Source organism: Podarcis vaucheri (genome assembly GCF_965113315.1).
Source record: "Podarcis vaucheri genome assembly, chromosome: 4".
In the NCBI taxonomy this organism is placed as follows: Eukaryota; Metazoa; Chordata; class Lepidosauria; order Squamata; family Lacertidae; genus Podarcis; species Podarcis vaucheri.
Genome location: NC_138762.1, coordinates 18,563,814 through 18,585,857, shown reverse-complemented (window position 1 = coordinate 18,585,857; position 22,044 = coordinate 18,563,814). Strand labels below are relative to the sequence as shown.

The window sequence follows — 22,044 nt, the reverse complement described above, 5'->3', positions numbered from 1 at the left end:
TCGGAAACGTACTGGGAGCCAGTGTAGAGAAGGCGACCCCTTCTCTGAGCATTGCCTCATTCTGGTTTGAAGGAGGGGAGCCTGCAGCTGGAAAAGAGAAGGGAATTTGTGCGTTTCCATTGACCTAAGAGTTATTTTTAATGTGCCGCCTGTGTTTTTGTACCAACGTTGTGTTTTTCAGTTGGGGAACCTGTATTGCATTGTGCTCAGGACTGGTTTCGTCTGGGGAGGTGGCAGCAGGCCCCCCCCCCATCTCTCTTCGCACAGCCATGATGGAAGTTCCACCTGCCTCCTCTCCCTACAGGCCAGGTGTTAGGAACCTTTGGCCTTCCAGGTGCTGCTGAACTACAACTCCCATCAGCCTCAGCTAAGCATGACCAAGCAAACAGTCAGGGATGAAGGGCATATCACTTCCTTTTTCAACCGTGCTTTTCATTAAAGCATCCGCGAAAACAAATGCAAGCTTCAAGGGAAAAAATTCAGCATCTGGAAGGCCGAACGTTCTCCATCCTTTGCTGAAAGTGTGGTGGGACATCGCTTCTCCAGGTCCCTGTTTCTCAGGCTGTGTGTGGGAAAGGTGTGGGAGGCAGGCAGAGAGAATGTAAACCTGGCACCGAATACTTTACAAAGCTTTTAAGTACAGGCAGGGCTCTGAGCTGGCAGCAGGAAGGAAGCTGACAGGCAGGGGAGTTTTCAGAGATCTGGGAATGATTGGCCAGGGAGCCAAGACACAGACTCTTTTCAACATCTGAAGGGCAGAAGGCGGAGCAGACTTTTGCTTCCTGTTGTTCTAGAGGGCAAGGCCAGGATCAGACGGCTAGAAAGTCGTGTTTTTCAAGGTGAATTTGGGTTCATGAAATTCGTTCTGATTGTGCAGATAAAATACAACAGGTAAAGTGGTACCTCGGGTTACATACGCTTCAGGTTACATATGCTTCAGGTTACACACTCTGCTAACCCAGAAATAGTGCTTCAGGTTAAGAAGTTTGCTTCAAGCTAAGAACAGAAATCATGCTGCGCAGCGGTAGCAGGAGGCCCCATTAGCTAAAGTGGTGCTTCAGGTTAAGAACAGTTTCAGGCATGCACCTCCAAATGGTGGAGACATCAGCCGCCATACTGGGCATCCTCACTTGGTCGCAAGTGGCCGAAAGCCAGGTGCAAAGTGCGCCTGTCACCGGGTGAATTACAATCGCTGCTCCAGATGTTTTGCACTTGCCGTGGCTGGTGCTGATGGGAACCGTAGTCCAAAACATCTGGAGGGTGCCACATTGACGATGTTCTAGAGCTGATGATGCGGCCGTGGTGCCTTTTAAGACCAGTGTGAGTCTAAGGTTCTTGGCTCCCTTGCCCTGGTTTTATTGGATGCCGGGCAGCTTGACAACAGCACGTTAACCATGATCCAGGATTTAATCAAACCCTCTTTTCTCACTTCCTTTTTTAATTTCAGTAATTCGGCTAGCACCCCGTGGGGCTCCGCATTACGGAGCGTGGAGAAAACAGTACCCTCGGATTCTTGGCTGCTGTCACTAAGACAGATTAAAAACCTCACAATTTGCTAATGAGAATATAGGGGGGGGGGAGTGGGCAAATCTAAGAGGCAGGCAGGTACTCCCTCCCAAAAACATTTACCTAACTGCTGAATCCAGCACCCGTAGACATTTGGCAACCTGGGCAGCTGCACAGTTGGCCCATGTGGTTGGTTTCCCTCTTTAAATATTGCGTATAAAGGGAACTCTGTTGCTTCTATACCTTTATTGAGGCATTGTGATCCTAAGGAGCTAATTATGGCCTGGAAGCGGAAGAGAATTTCACATACAGTGGTTTCTTGGTTTGCAACCCTTTTGGATTACAGCCGTTTTGGATTACAACCATTTCCATCCCTGAAGTGTGTGTACCTTTTTTTGGATTACGACCCATTTTTTTTGGATTACGACCAATTTTTTTGGGAGGCTCCGTTGGTGAAAGCGCGCCTTGGGTCACAACCAGTTTTGGTTTACAACCGGACCTCCAGAACGGATTATGGTTGTAAACTAAGGTACCACTGTAATTGCATTTTGAACATTGCAACGGAGTCAGATCATTGGCTTATTGTGCTCAGTGCTTCAGGGGTTTCCAAACATTTAAGGTTTGTGGGCACCACCCCCTTGGTTCACTTCTCTCCCCTCTCCTCCCCAAAGACAGAGAATATGTGTACGTGCTCCCTTTGCTTTTTCAAGAGGATAAGATCCCGTAGAATTAACCTGAGCCTTGGAAACCACATAAAGTTGTAAAAGGAAGTGGGAAAGAGGGTCACTCTTCCAACTTCCTGTTTCAGCACTATGTAATTTTCAAGGGAGAAAAAAATGTAGGCACCTCATGGCCAAGGGGGCAGTGAGTTCTTCCAGCTGTTTTGGACTACATCATCAAGCCCACCCAGCCTGGGGATTATAGTCTAAAAAAGCAACCGGAGAGCCCCAGATTGGTGAAGATATTGGAGAACTTCTAGATGTTGGAGAACGTTGGTGGCAAAGCATTTTTCTTGCAAGCGGAAGGACCCAGGCTCATTCCTTAGCCTTTTCAGCTGTGGCTGGGAATGCCCCTCTGCCTGAAACTCAGGAGAGTCACTGCCAGTCGGTGTGGACAGTACTGAGGCAGAGGGACTAAAGGTCCAGCTCTGTCTAAGATCACATCCTGTGTTCCAGACCCGTTGCCTATGATGAGGTTGCTAATCCAGCAGGCGTGCGTAGATCTGCTCTTTAGCTGTTTGGCGGTACAGTTGCCGTCGTCCGAAAATAGTTCTTAAGTGCTTTGAAGAGATTAAGCCGGGCGTACTTGGGAAAGAAAAAGAGAGCTCCATTGTTAGGCTTTAAGAATTAAATGTCCTAAACCGCCAGAATTGTTGTAATTGAAAAGGAAAGGCTCATATTAACACAGCCTACTAAAGAATGTCGGGAGATTATTAAAAGGAGAACCCTAATAATTGGCAGGATAATCCGCTCTGAATATGAGCAGTGCAGCTTTGCTTGAGTTTCTAGGCACAGTTTGGCAGTTCGAAGGGGGCACAGATGTGAATTGTTTATTGAGCCAAGTTTAATTTACAACTTGCCCTCCTTTTAAAAAAGATTCCGAGTTTGACAGCTACCTGCACAAATGAAAAAAGAGCCCATCTTTTTTCTTTTTGTAAATCGCACACTTCCTTAATATTAACAGATCTTACCCACCCGCCCCAATAATACCTCAGTTGTGCCAAAAGCCCATCGCAAAACTTCCGGCCTGTTGGGTGAACATGAGTCCTTGTAGCTTTTAATGTCTGAAGGAGTGATATTGTCAGTAGCGCCAATTCCATCTGTTGTTGGATGCTTCCTTTGAACTGGAGGTTGATACTATCCGGGAGATTAAGTGTCTCTTGAACTCATAAACTTGAAAGATGTGGCTCAGTGCTTTAGATCTGAAAAGGAAATATGATTTGGTCCACTTGGGTTACATAGTGGCTTAGGATTTGACTTACACAACTTGCGGCCCATCAAGTTGAATGCAGCAGCTGTCTAGCGTTGACTGCCAGGTGTATGACAACACATGCACAGCTTATGCAATAATAATAATAATAATAATAATAATAATATACATCATTTATATGCTGCTTATCTGACTGGGTTGTCCCAGCCACTCTGGGCTGCTCCCAACAAATTATAAAACCACAGTAAAACATCAGCCATTAAAAACCTCCTGATACAGATATCTACGGAAGGTCCTAATAATCGTTTATCTCCTTGACCCAGAGGGCGTTCCACAGGGTGGGTGCCACTACCGAGAAGGCCCTGTGCCCGGTTCCCTGTAACCTCACTTCTCGCAGCGATGGAGCCGCCAGAAGGCTCCCGTAGGCTGCATTCAGTGTTGGAAATTAGCCTGGCGCCTTTTGCACCTGGCTGTAGGCAACTTGCAACAGTCAAGATCCAAGGATCTTGGTCTGCATGAACCTCCAGATGATGGAGATGTTGGGTGCCAGCTTGGAACTAATACCACATCCTGTGGAATTCTGCCTGCGATGTTTTATCAGAATGAATTTCAGGAACCCAAATGTGTTTTTTCCCTGTACTAAAAACGGGGAGTAGTTCTAACCAGCCCAGCCTTGTGCTTCTGTTGCCTTTGGACCGCAGTGTGTTACTGAAGCATCAGAGAGGGAAGGCATAAGTGGAATGTGCCTGATCTACCCTCCCAGTCACTTAGTCTGGCGCTGCTTGTGTGCGCTTGGAAATGCAAGGACTGTTATTGTGGTGGAATGAGCAAAACAAGATGTGGGCTAAGCAATGTAATTACTTTTCCAAACACTCAAGGCCCCGGTTAGCTTGCTGGCGGGAACATACCTAGAAGTGTTTGTCATGCGTCAGGCTCTGAGACGACGAAATGGGATCTTCTTGCCCCTAGATGAAAGAGGCATGCAAATGAGGTGCTGTGCTCAGGTAGACGCAATGAAGTGCATCCTCTCCCCTTTGCTGTAGGCATCCCAGATAAGGACAATAGCTGTGCTTCTGTAGTTGCCGAATTGGAGTTGCTGAACTCATTCTTCTGGACTCTGTCTCTACAATAGGGCAGCAGGCGTTGCAGCAAAGAAGTGTGTTCAACGTTAGAAATTCAGGTATAGGTACCAAATGGCTCCTTAAACCAGGGTTACAGTCACCAAAACAGAATGTCTGGTTGCCGTTTTGGGGCCAGACGGCTCGGAAGTCATATTTGTCAATGCGACTATTTGCTTCCTGACATTCGTTCTGATTGTGCAACTAAAATATCACGGGTAGAATTCTACAGGATGTGCTGCTAGTGTGTGAAAACGGCCCAGATCCAAGCATCCCCAGGCAGGTAACTCCGGGCAGTGCAGATGTCAGGATTGCCCTGCTCACCACCATTTGGTAGCCAAGCTCCAAACCCAAAGTCCTGTTCCGATGAATTTTGGCATGCCTGCTGATGATATTGCTGATGCCTTTGCTCCTTTCGTTTCATTCCTCTTCTGGTTCTGCGAGTCCAGGTGGGAGGGGAGCTTGTTACAGCAGGAAGGGGAGACACCCTGTCTTCTTCACCAGCCGGACCCGTCTCTGCTTCTTGGCCTCCCTCCTCTTCTGCTTCCTTTTCTGTCAGGGAACTGCCATCGGAGGGACAGGAGGTGGAAGGGCTCACAGAGGTTAGGAGAGACTCAGCAGCTGAAGAGGGAACCAGCAGGGGGAGAGGAGGAGCTCAGAGGGAAAGTGAGCAGGAGGGATGGCTCAGAGACACATCCAGCGAAAACAGTGGGGAGGTTTAAGGACCTCCTGTAGGGACACCTACTCCTCGCCGGAAACTGTCACGCCGAGAGTCCAGGAGACGTGTTTCCGTTAAGGAGCTTTTATGTTGGAAGAGATTCCGAAAGCAACCACTGTCGGAATCTGCCAGCGACTGACGGAGCCATGTTTAAGGGGCTCCGTTACAGACAGAGGTTTGCGGACTTGAACAAACTCTGAGGGACTTGGCTTTTACGCACAAGCAGCTCATCATCCCATCACATTTTCTACCTCTGATTCCGCACTTCCCTCTGCCACAGCCTCTTCCTGCTCACTAAACCCTGTTACCTCTTCAGCTTCCGACACCTCAACCCCCCAGCCTTCTCCCTCTGACCGCTCATCATCACCCCACCACCACTTCCCAGGATCGCAACCTTCTCCCCTTGGAGGTTTCCCAGCTGGTTCCTCCCAACATAACTCTGCGTCCAACCAGTCTGAGACAGTCCTATCAGCAAACTCAGGTGGTGAGTGCCATTAAAACGCGGGAACCATTTTCCAGGCTGAGGGCTGCATTCCCTTGTGGGCAACCTTCTAGAGGCCACTCCTTCTATCTGGGATGGGCGTCCTCTTCCACTGAGCGCGCAGCTTCGGGAGGGACGCACACGGAGCGGTGAGGGAGGAAGGGGGCACCTGCCTAGCCAGCCAGATGAGCCGAATCAACCCTGGGGATCAATGGGGTGACAGATGTCGCAGCCAGATCGCCCTCACCTTACCTCACATGAGATCATTACCCCACTCTTAACTTACCATCCCAGGCCGCCCATCTGAGGCCACATTGTTCTTTCTTTGATCAGATCAAAATGATCAGACAACAGCAAAGGCTGCTAGATTTATTGAGGGTGCAGTAAGATTTAGGGCTACTAAGGGTTAAACCACAGAGCCTAGGGCTTGCCGATCAGAAGGTTGGCGGTTCGAATCCCAATCCCTGTGATTCGAATCCCCGTGATGGGGTGAGCTCCCGTTGCTCGGTCCCTGCTCCTGCCAACCTAGAAGTTCGAAAGCACATCAAAGTGAAAGTAGATAAGTAGGTACCACTCCAGCGGGAAGGTAAATGGCATTTCCGTGCGCTGCTCTGGTTCGCCAGAAGCGGCTTAGTCATGCTGGCCACATGACCCGGAAGCTGTACGCCAGCTCCCTCGGCCAATAAAGCGAGATGAGTGCCGCAACCCCGGAGTCGGCCACGACTGGACCTAATGGTCAGGGGCCCCTTTACCTTTACCTATCTTCTAGAGGCTACTTGTCAGAGGCAGGCATGGCCAGAGGCCATAGTGGGCAGGGCAACAGGTGGGCCTCTTAGCTTTGTGCATCAGTTGAATCCCTGACTAAGGACAGTGGAACCCCTGCACAAGGACTTTTGCTTGTGCAATGGGGGCTTTCCCCATCCTCCCCCTGCACCCCCCCCGAAATTAGTTCTGGAGAGGACGCTGAAGAAAAGCAGAGATCCAAACACAAATAGTATTATCAAAGCATCAGTGACAGGGGCGAGTCTTGTGGGTCAAGGAAAGAGATGTCTCTATGAGATATCCGAAGCGGCTGGTGGATACTGCTTCACTTTAGAACTTAAGTAGAGTTCTGTGCTGGATCAGGCCAGCGGCCCACATGCTCCCGAATCCTGTTCTCACAGCGGCCAGTCAGGATCCTGGCAAAAGCAGGGCACACACTCTCTTCAGATTTCTTGGCCTGTAGCCACTGATAGACAAATAAGCACGAGCCTCATGGCTTTCTTAAAAAACAAAACATCGAGACCAATGACCGTCGCTTCCGTAGCAAATTAGATAAGTTAATTAAGACCAACTTGGCCCAGTTCTTCAGCGAGGCTGTGTTTCAGCCATCTGCAGCTCGCCCGCATCTCCGTAGCCATCTGGTTAACACATTTTGTTAATCCTTAACTCCTCTCCCCTGCCTTCTGTTTAGCGTGGATTGTAAACTCTCCGAGTGGGGACTGTCCAGGATGCGGTGCCTAGCAGTTGGTTCGTACGTGGGTAAAAGCGTCTGGCAATCGCCCCTCCCATGGGTCTCCCTCTTTGTTTAGATTCAATCATTCCTCTCTGCGCAAGAACATTTCCCTCGGCACGTCACGGAACTCCTTGCGTGCTGTTCTGGGATGCCGTGCCAAAACCAATTGTGCCGAGAGCTGTTGCGGTTGCCTGCAGCGCTGAGGGTTTCCAGACTGGCTTGAGCTTATGAGTTATTTTGGAAATAAATTAGCCTCTCGATGGCTGTCATCATGCGTATAGCGAGAAGCGATCGCAGGAGAGCCATCAGAATCTACGGGCAGAGGAAGGGGGACAAATGGCAAGTTTCCAGGCATTATATACTTTGGAAAGTCGTGGCTTCTCCCCTGGGAATGCTGAGAACTCTAGTTTGTTAAGGGTGCCAAGAGTTGTCAGGGAGATCACCAACTGCATCTTGTGGCAGTGAGTGCCGTAGGTCCCCCACCCATAATGTGAAAGTCATCCATTATGTCCTGAGTCCATTGTTGACCAGCTTCAATGAGTGAACCAATTTTTTACGGTTAGACAAGGGAGAAATAATTCCTGCGTTCAATGCCATTGTTAATCTTATAGATCTTTGCCATATCTTCTTTCGGACACATTCCCCCCCCAAACCCCCCTTAAAAGCTCACAAATGCTTTACAGTCTTTCCCTTAGGGAAGACACTCCAATCTTTCTATCATTTTAGTTGCTCTTAGAACACCAGGAAGCTGCCTTATGTATTTTCAGACTATTGGCCCATCAAACTCCGTTCTACAATGAGCCAAAGTCTGCAGTTCCTCTCCGCTCCCCCCTTCTGCTAACAAACTTCATAGAACCAGCTGCATGGAATTATCAAATAAATCCTTAATCTGCAGGCTTAAAAAGTTTCTTTCTAAACGGATAAGATTATCAGAGACTGGCAGGGAGGAGGGATAAATTCTGTGGCAGGTTTAAGCAAAGTACACGGGGAGTGTGTGTGCGGGTGTGTTTTGCAAAAAAGCCTTAAGGGAAATGCTTTAACATTTGTGGTGAGATCCCAAACAACAAGGCTTGGAAATATCGCAGCCTGAGACCTTGAATAGCCACTACCTGTTAATGTAAGCATCTCTGGGATCTGTGGGCCAATGGTCTAACTTAAACTTAGGCGGAGCTGATGCACATATTTTGTGCACGTACAGACATACATCCTCTTCTTGGTAAGCCTGCTGTGGATTTTTGCATATACCGAAGATTCATGTCTTGCAGGGGGTTGGACTACATGACCCAAGGTGTCCCTTCCAACCCCACAATTCTATGAAATCAGAAGTGCCCCTTCAGCTTTTGTGCTGCCCTGGCCGCAAGGAGGAAATTGGAAGCTTCCACTTCCTGTTGTTTAGGGTCTGGATGAAACCCTAAGTCATGTCTAGTCTTAATTATGGTTTGTTAAAACCACCTGCCACCGTCAGAAGATAGTGTTTCTCATGTATGTGAAAGCCTGGCTCAGAAGGTGGAGCAAATCTTGTTTTCTGTCATGGGTAGGAACACGGCTATATTTAGGTTTGATGAGGCCCTAAGCTACTGAAGGTTAATGGGGCCCTTTATATCTCCAGCTGTCCTTTGTCAACAACAAATTGTCGCTGTTTTGTGTGTGGAATATATGCTATATGGTAATTCATGGACCTAAAGGTAAAGGTACCCCTGCCCGTACGGGCCAGTCGTGTCCGACTCTGGGGTTGCGTGCTCATCTGCCTTAAGAGGCCGGGAGCCAGTGCTGTCCGAAGACACTTCCGGGTCACGTGGCTAGCGTGACAAAGCTGCTCTGGCGAGCCAGCACCAGCGCAGCGCACGGAAACGCCGTTACCTTCCCGCTATAAAGCGGTACCTATTTATCTACTTGCACTTTTGGGGTGCTTTTGAACTGCTAGGTGGGCAGGAGCTGGGACCGAACGACGGGAGCTCACCCCGCCGCGGGGATTTGAACCGCCGACCATACGATCGGCAAGTCCTAGGCACTGAGGTTTTACCCACAGCACCACCCGCGTCCCTTAATTTATGGACCTAATAGGTATCTAAACCCATTTGCACATAACAAAATATGTATTTTATCAAAGTAATTTGTTTTTTATCTTATATTTTGGAAATGTGCATCCAGTTTTTTTCCTTTAATTTTTTTTGGGGGGGCCCAAGAGAGTGGGGCCCTAAGCTATAGCTTGTTTAGCTTATACAGTGGAACCTTGGGTTAAGAACTTAATTCATACCGGAGGTCCATTCTTAACCTGAAACTGTTCTTAACCTGAGGTACCACTTTAGCTGATGGGGCCTCCCGCTGCCGCTGCACTGCTGCTGCACGATTTCTGTTCTCATCCTGAAGCAAAGTTCTTAACCCGAGGTACTATTTCTGGGTTAGCAGAGTCTGTAACCTGAAGCGTCTGTAACCCGAGGTACCACTATACGTAAATCCGGCACTGGGTAGGAACCAAACCAGCATGTTCAAATGACAAGAACTCTCTGATTGCATGAGTAGCTCATTAGAGTGTATTGCCTCTGAAAGCGGCAGACTATTCCTCTTTAGATTTTTTTTTTAGCATATTCTGGATGGCTGTTAGCAGGCACCAGGCAAATTTTGCACCTGCCTGACTACAGTGGTACCTCTGCTTATGAGCACCTCTGGTTACGTATCCTTCGGGATACACACGCGGCAAACCCGGAAGTATTTTTCCAGGTTTTGCCGCATGCGCAGAAGCACTGTTCGGTGCCGCACACATGCGCAGAACAGGCACCTCTGGTTGCGAAAACCTCGGGATCCGACTGGAGCTCTGGAATGGATCCTGTCTGCAACCGGAGGTACCACTGTACTTGTGACCAAGTGAATATGCTGCCCCTGACATCACCACCATTTGGTGGTGCATGCCTAGGGATCCTTGGATCTGCACTGTTTTCACATACTAACACCCCCATCCTGTAGAAATCTATCAGTTCTGTTTTATCTGCCCAGTCGGGATGAATTTCTGGAACCAAAATGCTTTTTCTGTGCATCCTCAGCAGTCACCATTAAGAAAAAGAGGTCGGAATAGGCCAATCTATATGTGGACTGTCCCTGGATCAAGTGACTTTTCTTCTTTAAGTTCTCAAAGCTCTTAACCTAGCTCAAGGTTATCATCTGAACCAGTCAGATGTTTCACTGAGAATCAATCACAGTCGTTCCATCATTTGAAAAACAAGACTCTCAAGCCATCTAGCCCCAAAATGGCAACTAGACCAGGAATAGGCAACCTAAGGCCCATGGGCCACAAGCGGCCCACGTGAGTCATTTAACCGGCCCACGACTCACTTCCGTGGTGCCAGAAATCGCATCTGCGCAGACGCCGGAAATCGCAGCCACACGTGCGAAATCCGGCCCACAGAGGGATCGCCGCTGGAGTGAACCGGTCCAGGCGAGGTAAACCTTGCTGACCCCTGAACTAGACATTCCGTTTTGGCAATTATAACCTTGGTTGAAAAAGCCATTTGGCACCCAGCTCCTATATCTTGAGTTTTTAATACTGGCTGTCAGCCAGGGATTCTACAACATGGATTTCCTACATGATCAGGGAATCCAGCATCATAAAGCTGCGGTCAATTGAATGCAAAAGTGAAAGCCTCTGAACTCTTTGTGCACTGAGGGAACAGCCAGACACAGGCAGAGACCTCAAATGATAAAGGTAGTCAGTAGCTTTCTGTTTAAGTGTTAGACATATTTAAAGAATATATTGTCTCGTGCTATTACGGAATTGAATAAATCAGCCATTTTGAGTCACAGGTAAATAAAATGTGTAGCTTGTATTCGCCCGAGATGTCTCCTAGCAAACCTAGTTTACTCTTAAATGTCTAATTTCTTCATTTGCAGTACAAATTTGATGTATTGCCTTTTTTCTTCTGAGAAAATGGCTATAGAGAGCCCAACCCCTCACCATATCTCCCATGAAAGTATAACTTCCCTGAGAACATTGGATACAAATTCAATAAATAATATTAATAACAAAAGCTTGAAATGTGGACTGTTATTTCACCATTGCAGGGAGGGCTGTGACCAGCTGACCGGTGTGCCTGATCATAGAATTGTAGAGTTGCAAGAGACCCCAAGGGCCATCTAGTCCAAACCCCCACAATACAGGAATCTCCTGTCCAAAGTGGGACTCGAACCCACAACCCGGAGATGAGGAGTCTCCTGCTCTGTTGACTGAGCTATCCAGCCACAGCGCAATCAGTATGCATGGGTTGCCTCTAAGGACATGACATGCAAGTTTGAAAAAAAGCTGTGTGAGCTTGAGAAGGTCCCTTACACCAGGTCCAACCTAGCTCAGTTTGAGGGCATCTTTCCATGGATATTGACAGAGGACTTCTCCCATCTGAGCTCCTTTCAACTCACGGTATGAGTGTTACGAACCTGAGACCTCTTGCATGCAAACCAGGTTTTTTACCACTAAGCTACATGCACCTCCTTGCCCAAGATCCTTCTGAAATATCTCGAATGCCTCTTGAGCTTTTCTTTCAGTGTGGATTAAATTGTTTCCCCGCTCAGTTTTCTTATAAAATTCCATTTTCTGCCCGCTAATTGTATTTCCACCCCCTCACTCCCCACCTTGGTTTCATGTTAAGTTGTCCCCCTTTCCCAAGTGCTGCCTATTAGCCTGCCTTCCTCAATTTTTTTTGAAACGGCTAATCTCACAGTTTCTGCGGCTCCCGCCCAGCGTAGACTCTCCCTGTCTTAATTTTGTTTAGACTTCGATTTTAGACTTCGATTTCTTGCCTTTCATCTCCTTTATATATATATTTTGACCCTCCCTCCCACTTTCAACTTTCATCCTTCTTCCAGGGAAGGCGCTTGTACCTCTTTGCTTTTAGTGAAACTCATTTGCATTCTTGAGACTCATTGTTTATGGCAGAGGACTAGTAATTTCCGAATAAAGTGTTCCCTTTTCTCTCTCTCGACACCTCGCGCCCTCCGAAGGCTTTGCTCAAATTTTTCTCTGTTTGCACAAAGAAATCGCAAGGAATAAAGAGCGGTACTAGATTTTATTTATCTTATTTTCAAAAGGGTAAGGAGGAGGAGCGGTCTTCCACCTCAATCAATGTGCTGGAAGCTTTGTCACTGGGAAAGTAGGAATGCAATAACTCTCAGTCCGCCTGCTCCCCAAATGATTTGATAGGGGTGGGAGCAATGCAGGAATCCCCCCCCCCCCAGTTTTGGCTTCCGTGTTTTCATCCTGAGTTTGGGTTTGGAGAGTGGTGAAAGTTTTGATTTGGAGAGTGGTAAAATTTGGGATAATTGATGTAACCACGTCTTTCCCTATTTTGAAGTCAATACAGTGGTACCTCGGGTTACATACGCTTCAGGTTACAGACTCCGCTAACCCAGAAATAGTACCTCAGGTTAAGAACTCAGGTTAAGCTTCAGGATGTGAACAGAAATCGTGCTCTGGCGGTGTGGTGGCAGCAGGAGGCTCCATTAGCTAAAGTGGTGCTTCAGGTTAAGAACAGTTTCAGGTTAAGAACAGACCTCCGGAACGAATTAAGTACTTAACCTGAGGTACCACTGTAGTTGTTGACTTTGGCCTCATATTTCGCATGTTTGCAATGTGTGTATGGAAAAAGTGGAGTTATTACTATATTGTTGTTGTCATCCGACTCTTTGTGACCCCATGGACCAGAGCACGCCAGGCACTAATGTCTTCCACTGCCTCCCGCAGTTTGATCAGACTCATGTTAGTAGCTTCGAGAACACTGTCCAACCATCTCGTCCTGTCGTCCCCTTCTCCTTGTGCCCTCCATCTTTCCCAACATCAGGGTCTTTTCCTGGGAGTCTTCTCTTCTCATGGGGTGGCCAAAGTATTGGAGCCTCAGCTTCAGGATCTGTCCTTCCAGTGAGCACTCAGGGCTGATTTCCTTCAGAATGGATAGGTTTGATCTTCTTGCAGTCCATGGGACTCTCAAGAGTCTCCTCCAGCACCAGAATTCAAAAGCATCAATTCTTTCGGCAATCAGCCTTCTTGATGGTCCAGCTCTCACTTCCATAGCTTTAACTTCACTCCATAGCATACAGACCTTGGTCGGCAAGGTGATGTCTCAGCCGCTCTCTGACAAAAAGATTGGGCTGGTATAAAGTAATATAATACAGTGGTACCTCGGGTTACATACATTTCAGGTTACATACGCTTCAGGTTACAGACTCTGCTAACCCATAAATATTACCTCAGGTTAAGAACTTTGCTTCAGGATGAGAACAGAAATCATGTTCCGGCGGCGCAGCAGCAGCAGCAGGCCCCATTAGCTAAAGTGGTCTTCAGGTTAAGAACAGTTTCAGGTTAAGTACTGACCTCTGGAACGAATTAAGTACTTAACCTGAGGTACCACTGTCTATTACTATATTCCAGCCCAATTGCTTTGTCAGAGAGCGGCTGCGTGCTTCTCGGCCCTTTCCAGTTCCTACTCACCAGGGGAATTCAGAGGAGCAGAATGCAATTACCGGTGTTGAATTGTAGGCAATCGTTGATCAATAGGTGTTTTCCTTATAATCAGTCAGATTCTCTTGTTTGCCTTCGTCTTGTGTGGCTCAGTCCGGTACGGGGCAATCAAATTGCAATCTTGCTAACTCCACTGTCTGTGCCACTCGCTGTCCGTGCTGTTGCGTTATAAAGTATTTTGGAGAAAGAAGTGCTAACTTTAACATCTTCAAGTGCCTAAGGTGAGAAAAGATGTGTTTTGCTGGGCTGATTCATACCCTAGTTGCTTGTTTGCAAGCATGATGCAGAGGTTCATGTTTCTGAACGTGCGGCAGTTGTGCTTCTGGCATTAGTGATTTCTGGCACATGGCCACGAGCCTCCTTGAGAGACACACTTCCTCTTACAGTCATACCTTGGGTTACAGATGCTTCAGGTTGCGTTTTTTTCGAGATACGGACCGCCGAAACATGGGTTACTTCTGGGTTTCAGCGGTCGCACATGCGCAGAAGCACTAAATTGCGCTTTGCGCACGCGCAGAAGCACTGAATCGCAATCCGCATGTGCGCAGATGCGCCGCTGCGGGTTGCAGACGTTCACAACCCAAGCATCCACTGTAGTTGGATATTTTCTGGTGTGGAATGTACCTGTATGAATAATGTGGACATTCCTGCTGCTCTAAAAGTACAGATTCATACGTGTGGCAGAGTGACCATGTTTGCACAGCACAATAAACCAGGGTTACTGGCTAACCATGGTTTTCTGGTTATGAGCAAACATACAGGCAGTGTTAGAAGCTGGGATAGAAAAGCGAGGAGCGAAATGGCTCCTGAGACCTAGGTTGTGGGCACCAAAACAGAATATCTAGTTGCCAATTTTGGGGGGAAGTTGGCAAAAGACTTTTTATTTATTATTTTGATAAGCATGAACTAATACACAACACAAGTGACAAATTGTTCATATCACATTTTAAACAGAATTTGTTAATACATGTTTAATTTGGTGTTTGCAATAGAAAAAATTGGTACCATACAGTCATACCTCATGTTACGTTCTTTCAGGATACGTCCCGCGGTAACCCGGAAGTACCGGAAAGGGTTACTTCCGGGTTTCGCCACTCGCACATGTGCAGAAGCGCAAAATGATGTCACTTGCGCGTGCGCAGATGCACCGCTGTGGGTTGCGTTCTTTTCATGTTGCGAACGGGCCTCTGGAACGGATCCTGTTCGCAACCAGAGGTACCACTGTACTTCAGTTTTCAAAACACTCTTACTCTTTATTCTTAAACTCCTTAACATATTGTCTATCCTTAACATATACTTCGGGGCTTCAGAGCACATACATGTCAGTAATCCTTGAGTGTCATCTAGGTGCAAAAAAAGGGCACCCTGACTTTCGCAAATGGAGAATCTTTAGGCGCGAAATGTGCCTGGCGCCCTGCTAATTTCAAACCCTGCCTACTGGTGGACCCTGCTTGGCTCTTCCTGTGGCACAAGTGGAATAAACTGGCAATGGATAGCTCAGTGAGTGGAGCATGAGACTCTTAATCTCAGAGTTGTGGGTTTGAGCCCCACATTGGGCAAAAAGATTCCTGCATTGCAGGGGGTTGACCAAGGTGGTCTTTTCCAACTCTGCAGTTCTGTGATTCTATGCAGGAAGCCACAATTAAGCTTGGCTTCCTTTGATGTCTGAGCCTAGGATAGTTGTTTGTTGCTCCCTTTAAAAAAACCAGGATCACTACCAAGCCTTATACCATGCCAGTTCACAACAAATGATGATAAACCCTAGTTTGTTGTGGTCCGTGAACATGGCAGTGTCTGTCTCTCCATGAAACGGATACCAGTTGGAAATACAATATTAGACAAACTTGCTAGCCGCCGATTAAAAAAAAATTGAGTAATTAATGTTTCTCAGGTGATTACCCCTTTGCTGTTGTCCCTGGATTTTTGCACCTATTTCAAGAAAAGCATGCTACAGTTAAACCACATTAACAGTGTAGGGAGGCAAAATGAAATTAACATGGGGGTACTTCTTTTGAAAGCTTCGTTTACAGATTACAAGCTGAATTAATACACCAAATTAGATCACTCATTAGGGCATCGGAACATTTTCCAATATAAATGGAAAATTATCCAATGCAAATTGCCCTAATTTGCAGAGAAGATTTTCAATTTGATTTTTATTTTTATTTGAAAACCCTTATCATTTCCTGCCACCCTAGAAACTTGCACAGGTTATTCCAGGGGTCAGCAAACTTACTGCGCCTCAGGCCGGTGTCTCCAGCGCCGATCGAGCGGAGGGCATTGGAGCGCGTGCCCATACACGTGCGCACACGCTATTTCCGGCGCACTTCCGGGTCGGAGGAGCACCGGAAATAGCTTGTGCGCATGTGCACGGGCCTCCTCCGACCCAGATGTGCACCGGAAATAATTTGCATGCGCACAACGCTTGCACATGTGCACAAGCTATTTCCGGTGCTCCTCCGACCCGGAAGTGGGCAGCCGCGCATCGCCAGTAAGAGCGGGCCGCGGGAGTTGCCGCGGGATGGATAAACAAGTCCCTCGGGCCTTATCCAGCCCGCAGGCCTTAGTTTGAGGACCCCTGGGTTATTCTTTTCTAAGAAATGTGGACTATGGCAGCTTTCTAGCAAGAGAATCCCAGGCAGCCAGTGATCTGCAGAAGCTGTGAAACTGATGCTTAGGAAATGGAAATATTTCTCTTTCAGCCATCATACCTAAGGTCACAGCCACCCCATATTTTTAAAACTCAGTTATGCCACTTTTAACAGTCACAGGGTGGGATTCGCCTAGCCACCACCATCATTGTAAATCCTGTGCAAGGACTTCTGCTTGTGCAATGTGACTTCCCCCTTCTCCTTTGCATGTGGCCCTTGCACCCCTGAAATTGGCTTGGCAGGGTCGGGGGAACCCCCAGAACAGCATGTGGGGGAAGGGGAAGGGACCCAAGCACAAGAAGACTCCCTGCTCCTGAAGTTTGCAGCAACTTGTAACAGAACCTTAAAGTTGGCTGGGGTTGGCAACCTGTGTAGCAGCTTCAGGAAAGGTGTTACATGTGTGTGAATGGAAAATAAAAAAAAATCCTTCCAGTAGCACCTTAGAGACCAACTAAGTTTGTTATTGGTATGAGCTTTCGTGGTATCCGAAGAAGTGTGCATGCACACGAAAGCTCATACCAATAACAAACTTAGTTGGTCTCTAAGGTGCTACTGGAAGGAATTTTTTTATTTTGTTTCGACTACAGCAGACCAACATGGCTACCTACCTGTGTGTGAATGGGCCAAAGAACCATAGAATTGTAGAATTGGAAGGGGACTGGAGGGTCATCTAGTCCAACCCCCGGCAATCTTTTTGCCCAGCGTGGGGTTGGAACCCATGACCCTAAGATTAAGAGCCTTGTGCTCTGCCAACTGAGCTATTCTGCAGTAAGTAGCCCAGCTGTGGCATTCTGCCCTGGTTGCCGTTCCCAAACCAAATCAACAAGGGCAGCTTCACACAGAGACCAGTTGCGTTGAATGACCTGTGGCTCCTCTTGTAAGAACACTAGAGTGAGAGAAACACTTTCTCTGGGAGAAAAAGTGGCCTTTGGTCCTGCCGGGCACAAGCTTGAGCGGTCAAGTGATAACTTGTGCAATGGGTTTCAGATCATTTGGAGACTCCGTTCAGCTGTTATCGACCTTCCATTCAGCCAAAACTCCTGAGTTTAGTGCAGAAATAAAGGAGGGGAGATGGTGTTGTCTGTTGTATTACGATGACACAGCTGGGTGAATCGCTAGATGATGAAACTCTCAAAGTTTGACCAGCGCTTGCTACCGAGAGAACATTGTTTCTTCAGCTGCAATGAGCCTTGAAATACCAATTGCCTAGTAAAATGAAATAAAGAGGTAGAATTCGTATCGTAGACAAAATAAGAAACACTTGAACGAGGGCTCCTTTTTAAATAAGATTTGTGAAGAGGATTTGCGTCTTGATCAAACATTTATATAGAGTGTTCATTAACTGCTTCTTATTGAAATAATGTGGGGGGGGGTACGAAAGCACGAATAAAAAGTAATCCCGCCCCCCTCCACAGCATATTAATGTAATTTAAAACCAGCAAATAACTTTTAACAAAGTGCAAGAAGACAAAAGCAAATTAAAACCCTTAAAGCAGGCAAGCCCAAAGTCCGCTATGAGGGCCTAATTCGGCCCTCTGGCCGGTTTTATCCAGCCCCTGTGGCAGTTTATTTATTGGGGTTAAATCCCCAAAAAAGCTCAAGAAGTTCAATTCTAAAAAAGCTCAGCCCTCACGTGTGTTCACTTCATCAAATCTGGCCCTCTTTGGGAAATGTTAAAGTGAAAAATTGGGCAAACAACTAAGGGCAGTATTCAACTAAATTATTGCATTAGTAGGGCGAGTACTAACACTCGTGCAAGAGGATTCCCCCCCTCCAAAGAATCATGGGAACTGTAGTTTCCCCCTCACGGAGCTACAGTTCCCAGCACCCTTTACAAACTGCAGTTCCCAGGATTCTTTGCAGGAAAGCTAAACACTTTAATTGCAAGGGTGCACATGCGCCTGTGGGTTGCTAATCTGGAGCAACAGCTAGAAGACTGCATTTCCTTCGTTCTGGCAAGGCCAGTCCTAACAGTGGGTCGAACGAGTCGCCACAGGTGGCGAATGCAGGAGGGGGAGAAGCACAGGTGAGGGGTTGGTGTGTATGTGTCACATAGCTTGCCCCATGCCTCACAAGCAGAGGATGTTGTCTTGCCGCCAGTGTTGAAGTAAGGTCCAGCTGTCCGTCCAGTTTGCTCCAGATAGTTGGGCGTTGGTATCTTTCGCCTCAGGTATTAAAATGCCTTGGACCAGCCCTGTTCTGTTTAGCTGGAACTGCCCTTTTGGGAAGGGATCGTAGCTCTGTGGGGCAAAGCACACGGTTTGCATGTGGAATGAGTTGTGGGCACGCCCCCCCCAAATACCCATTCCGCAGAAGGTAAAGTGGGCGGTGCTCAGAACCCTTGCCTCCAAACAGGCAACACATCTACTACACAGTGGTGCCCCGCAAGATGAATGCCTCGCAAGACGGAAAACTCGCTAGACGAAAGAGTTTTCCGTTTTGGAGGTGCTTCGCAAAACGAATCTCCTATGGGCTTGCTTCGCAAGACGAAAATGCCTTGCGAGTTCCTGTGGGTTTTTTCCCCTCCCCCCTTTTTCTAAGCCACTAAGCCGCTTATCAGCTGATCCGATCAGCAGATAAGCCGCTAATAGCGCTAATCCGCTAATCTGTCAATGGGCTTGCTTCGCAAGACGCAAAAAACCGCTAGACGAAGAGAATCACAGAACGGATTCTTTTCGTCTTGCGAGGCACCACTGTACCACACTTGAAAACAGATGAAACAGACCCCAAAAGCAAGCAGCATCCCTTAAAACAGGCAACCTTCCCAAAAAATAAAAAATGCAGTTGTAGAAAAATGAGCGGGGCAGACAGAACCGGAGGGCGCCATGGCGTTTTGTTTTGCAAGTGGGATTTATGGACCTTAACCCACCCCCTGATGCTGGTGGCTGTTTTTTTTTTTTTTTGCTGAAAAGCACCTTAATTTAGAACGCTGGCTCCCTGCGTCGGAAAACCTCATCAGTATACACTGGGCAACTGAAATCGCCACAGGAGCCTGGGATAAGCCTGTCCTCCTTTAACTCCAGAACAGTGCCCATGATTAATATTTATACGGAATGCTTTCATGTTTCCACAGCAAAATTGTCTTTCTATCAAAGGAAGTGGTGACTTTTCCCTGTTGAATCTGGGGGGGGGGTGTTTGGGGGGGGAACAGGGGGGTGGAGAAGGGATGAGATCCGTATATATATATATATATATATATATATATATATATATGCGTAGAAACATATATATATATATGTTTTCTGTATCTGAGACAGACATCAAGCCAGGGAGGGGGAAAACACACACATACCAGGCTTTTCTCTAATTTGGTGTTTCATTTTGTGAAATTGCCTATGCGGAGAAAAATAAAGCATTTACATGTATATGAACCAATGTTCACCAGCTCTTGGAAGGATGCCAGCACTCCCCGGGCCCCAAGAATGCTCTACGCTGAATGAGTAATAATCTACTGTTGTCAGTCCTGATTTATGGAGGGCTAGGCGAGAGCAAGTGTTTGCCGTCTCAAGTCGTCCCGCGCTCGGCGCGTCGTCTCTGCAGTGCTGGCTTTCAAAAGTACGAACTGGAAAAGACCCGGATATGCTTCTGTGGAGCCAAGAGGTAGTTACGGGGAACTGATTTCACATGTGCATGTAACGCAACAAGGTGTAGCTGTGCATGCAAATTGCCTCTTGTTTGGAACAGCCTTGCGCCTTTTATTTGTGTTATTTCGCGTGCTTTGTGGATATGGATTTTTTTTGAGCAGGGGAGAGCGGCAGCCGTCAGGCTCGCGGGATCTTACCTGAGCCAGCTGTGGAAAAGACATGCACTCAGCATCAAAGAACCCGGAGCCCAGGAATTTCTTTTGAGGACCAGAACTGAACTCGCAATCCTTTCTACACAAAAACTTCCTCGCCAGAGCTTTCTCCATCTCGGCTGAATAATTGGAGGAAGTGCTATTGTTCTCGTTGCGAAGCAGTTTGGAATCAGGTCCTTGCCAGCCTATTTCAAATCGCCCAGAGTTCCTAACCTACCTTCTGTTTTAAAATGTGTTCTGAAAGCCGTGAGTCATAGCCTGTGATAGTCATGATATTCAAAATCTGCCTGTAGTAGCTATTTTCACACATTTGGGATATCACTTGTGGATATTTATTGAGTAATAAGCTGACAGGTGTCATGACTCGCCCTTAGAAATAAGTTCTGTTGGAATTTTAATTGTTTCCTTTGTTTATAATATCTCCTTTTTTTTTTGTTCAGCCCCCAAAAGTCCCTTTGTTGTCTTTCAATTATAAACATAGATAAACACACACACACACACACACACACACACACACACACACGGCATTATGATAGAGCCATTTAATACACACTCAGAAGGAGAACAGAAATTTGATTCAGATCAAATGCCTGGCAGAATAGTAAAAGGTAAAGGGACCCCAACCATTAGGTCCAGTCGTGGCCGACTCTGGGGTTGCGGCGCTCATCTCGCTTTATTGGCCGAGGGAGCCGGCGTACAGCTGGTCATGTGGCCAGCATGACTAAGCCGCTTCTGGCGAACCAGAGCAGCGCACAGAAACGCCGTTTACCTTCCCGCCGGAGCGGTACCTATTTATTTACTTGCACTTTGACGTGCTTTCGAACTGCTAGGTTGGCAGGAGCAGGGACCGAGCAACAGGAGCTCACCCCATCATGGGGATTCGAACCGCCTACCTTCTGATCGGCAAGCCCTAGGCTCTGTGGTTTAACCCACAGCGCCACTCGTGTCCCGGCAGAATAGTAAACCTGCCCAAAAACCATCAAGGCTGAAGCTAGCTGGATCTTGCGAGGAAGGGAGTTGAACCATCTTGGGTCTCACAACAGAACAGGCCCTGTTCTGAGTCCCAGCCCACTGTGCCTCTGAAGGCAACAATAAAAGTCTCAAATGCAGAATGCAGTGGGTTGTTGTTGTTGTTGTTTAGTTGTTTAGTCGTGTCTAACTCTTTGTGACCCTATGGACCAGAGCACGCCAGGCACTCCTGTCTTCCACTGCCACTTCCAGTTTGGTCAATCTCATGCTGGTCGCTTCGAGAACACTGTCCAACCATCTCGTCCCCTGTCGTCCCCTTCTCCTTGTGCCCTCCATCTTTCCCAACATCAGGGTCTTTTCCAGGGAGTCTTCTCTTCTCATGAGGTAGCCAAAGTATTGGAGCCTCAGCTTCAGGATCTGTCCTTCCAGTGAGCACTCAGGGCTGATTTCCTTCAGAATGGAGAGGTTTGATCTTCTTGCAGTCCATGGGACTCTCAAGAGTCTCCTCCAGCACCATAATTCAAAAACATCCATTCTTTGGCGATCAGCCTTCTTTATGGTCCAGCTCTCACTTCCATACATCCCTACTGGGAAAACTGCAGTGGGTAGGAAAGCTCATATGAAGGAGAAGTGGTCGTTTAGATATCCTGGTGCCAAGCCGTTTAGGGATTTGTGGATAGTAACCAGTTATTGGAAATGAACTGAAAGCCAGTGGTGTGTTGAACAAAACTGGATCAATACACTTCAGCCAGTGCTGTTTTTCAAGAAAAAACAGGTGCAGGAACCCACTGTGAAGTAAGCCGGTGGGCGATTTGGGGCAGACCTTGAACAGATGCCGGTTTGACAACAGCCATGTTCACCGCCTAGCAGGTTTGGAAG

At 47.4% G+C, this 22,044-nt stretch overlaps 1 protein-coding gene and 1 long non-coding RNA gene across 3 annotated transcripts in view; both read left to right on the top strand.

Annotated features, from left to right (window-relative positions):
• SMCO4 (single-pass membrane protein with coiled-coil domains 4) overlaps positions 1–22,044 on the top strand; it is a 49,997-nt gene that overhangs the window by 3,036 nt on the left and 24,917 nt on the right. The window lies entirely within an intron of this gene.
• LOC309530970 lies at positions 18,100–18,691 on the top strand. Its single transcript, XR_014218995.1, has 2 exons — positions 18,100–18,307; positions 18,366–18,691. It is a non-coding gene; the product is annotated as an uncharacterized lncRNA (long non-coding RNA).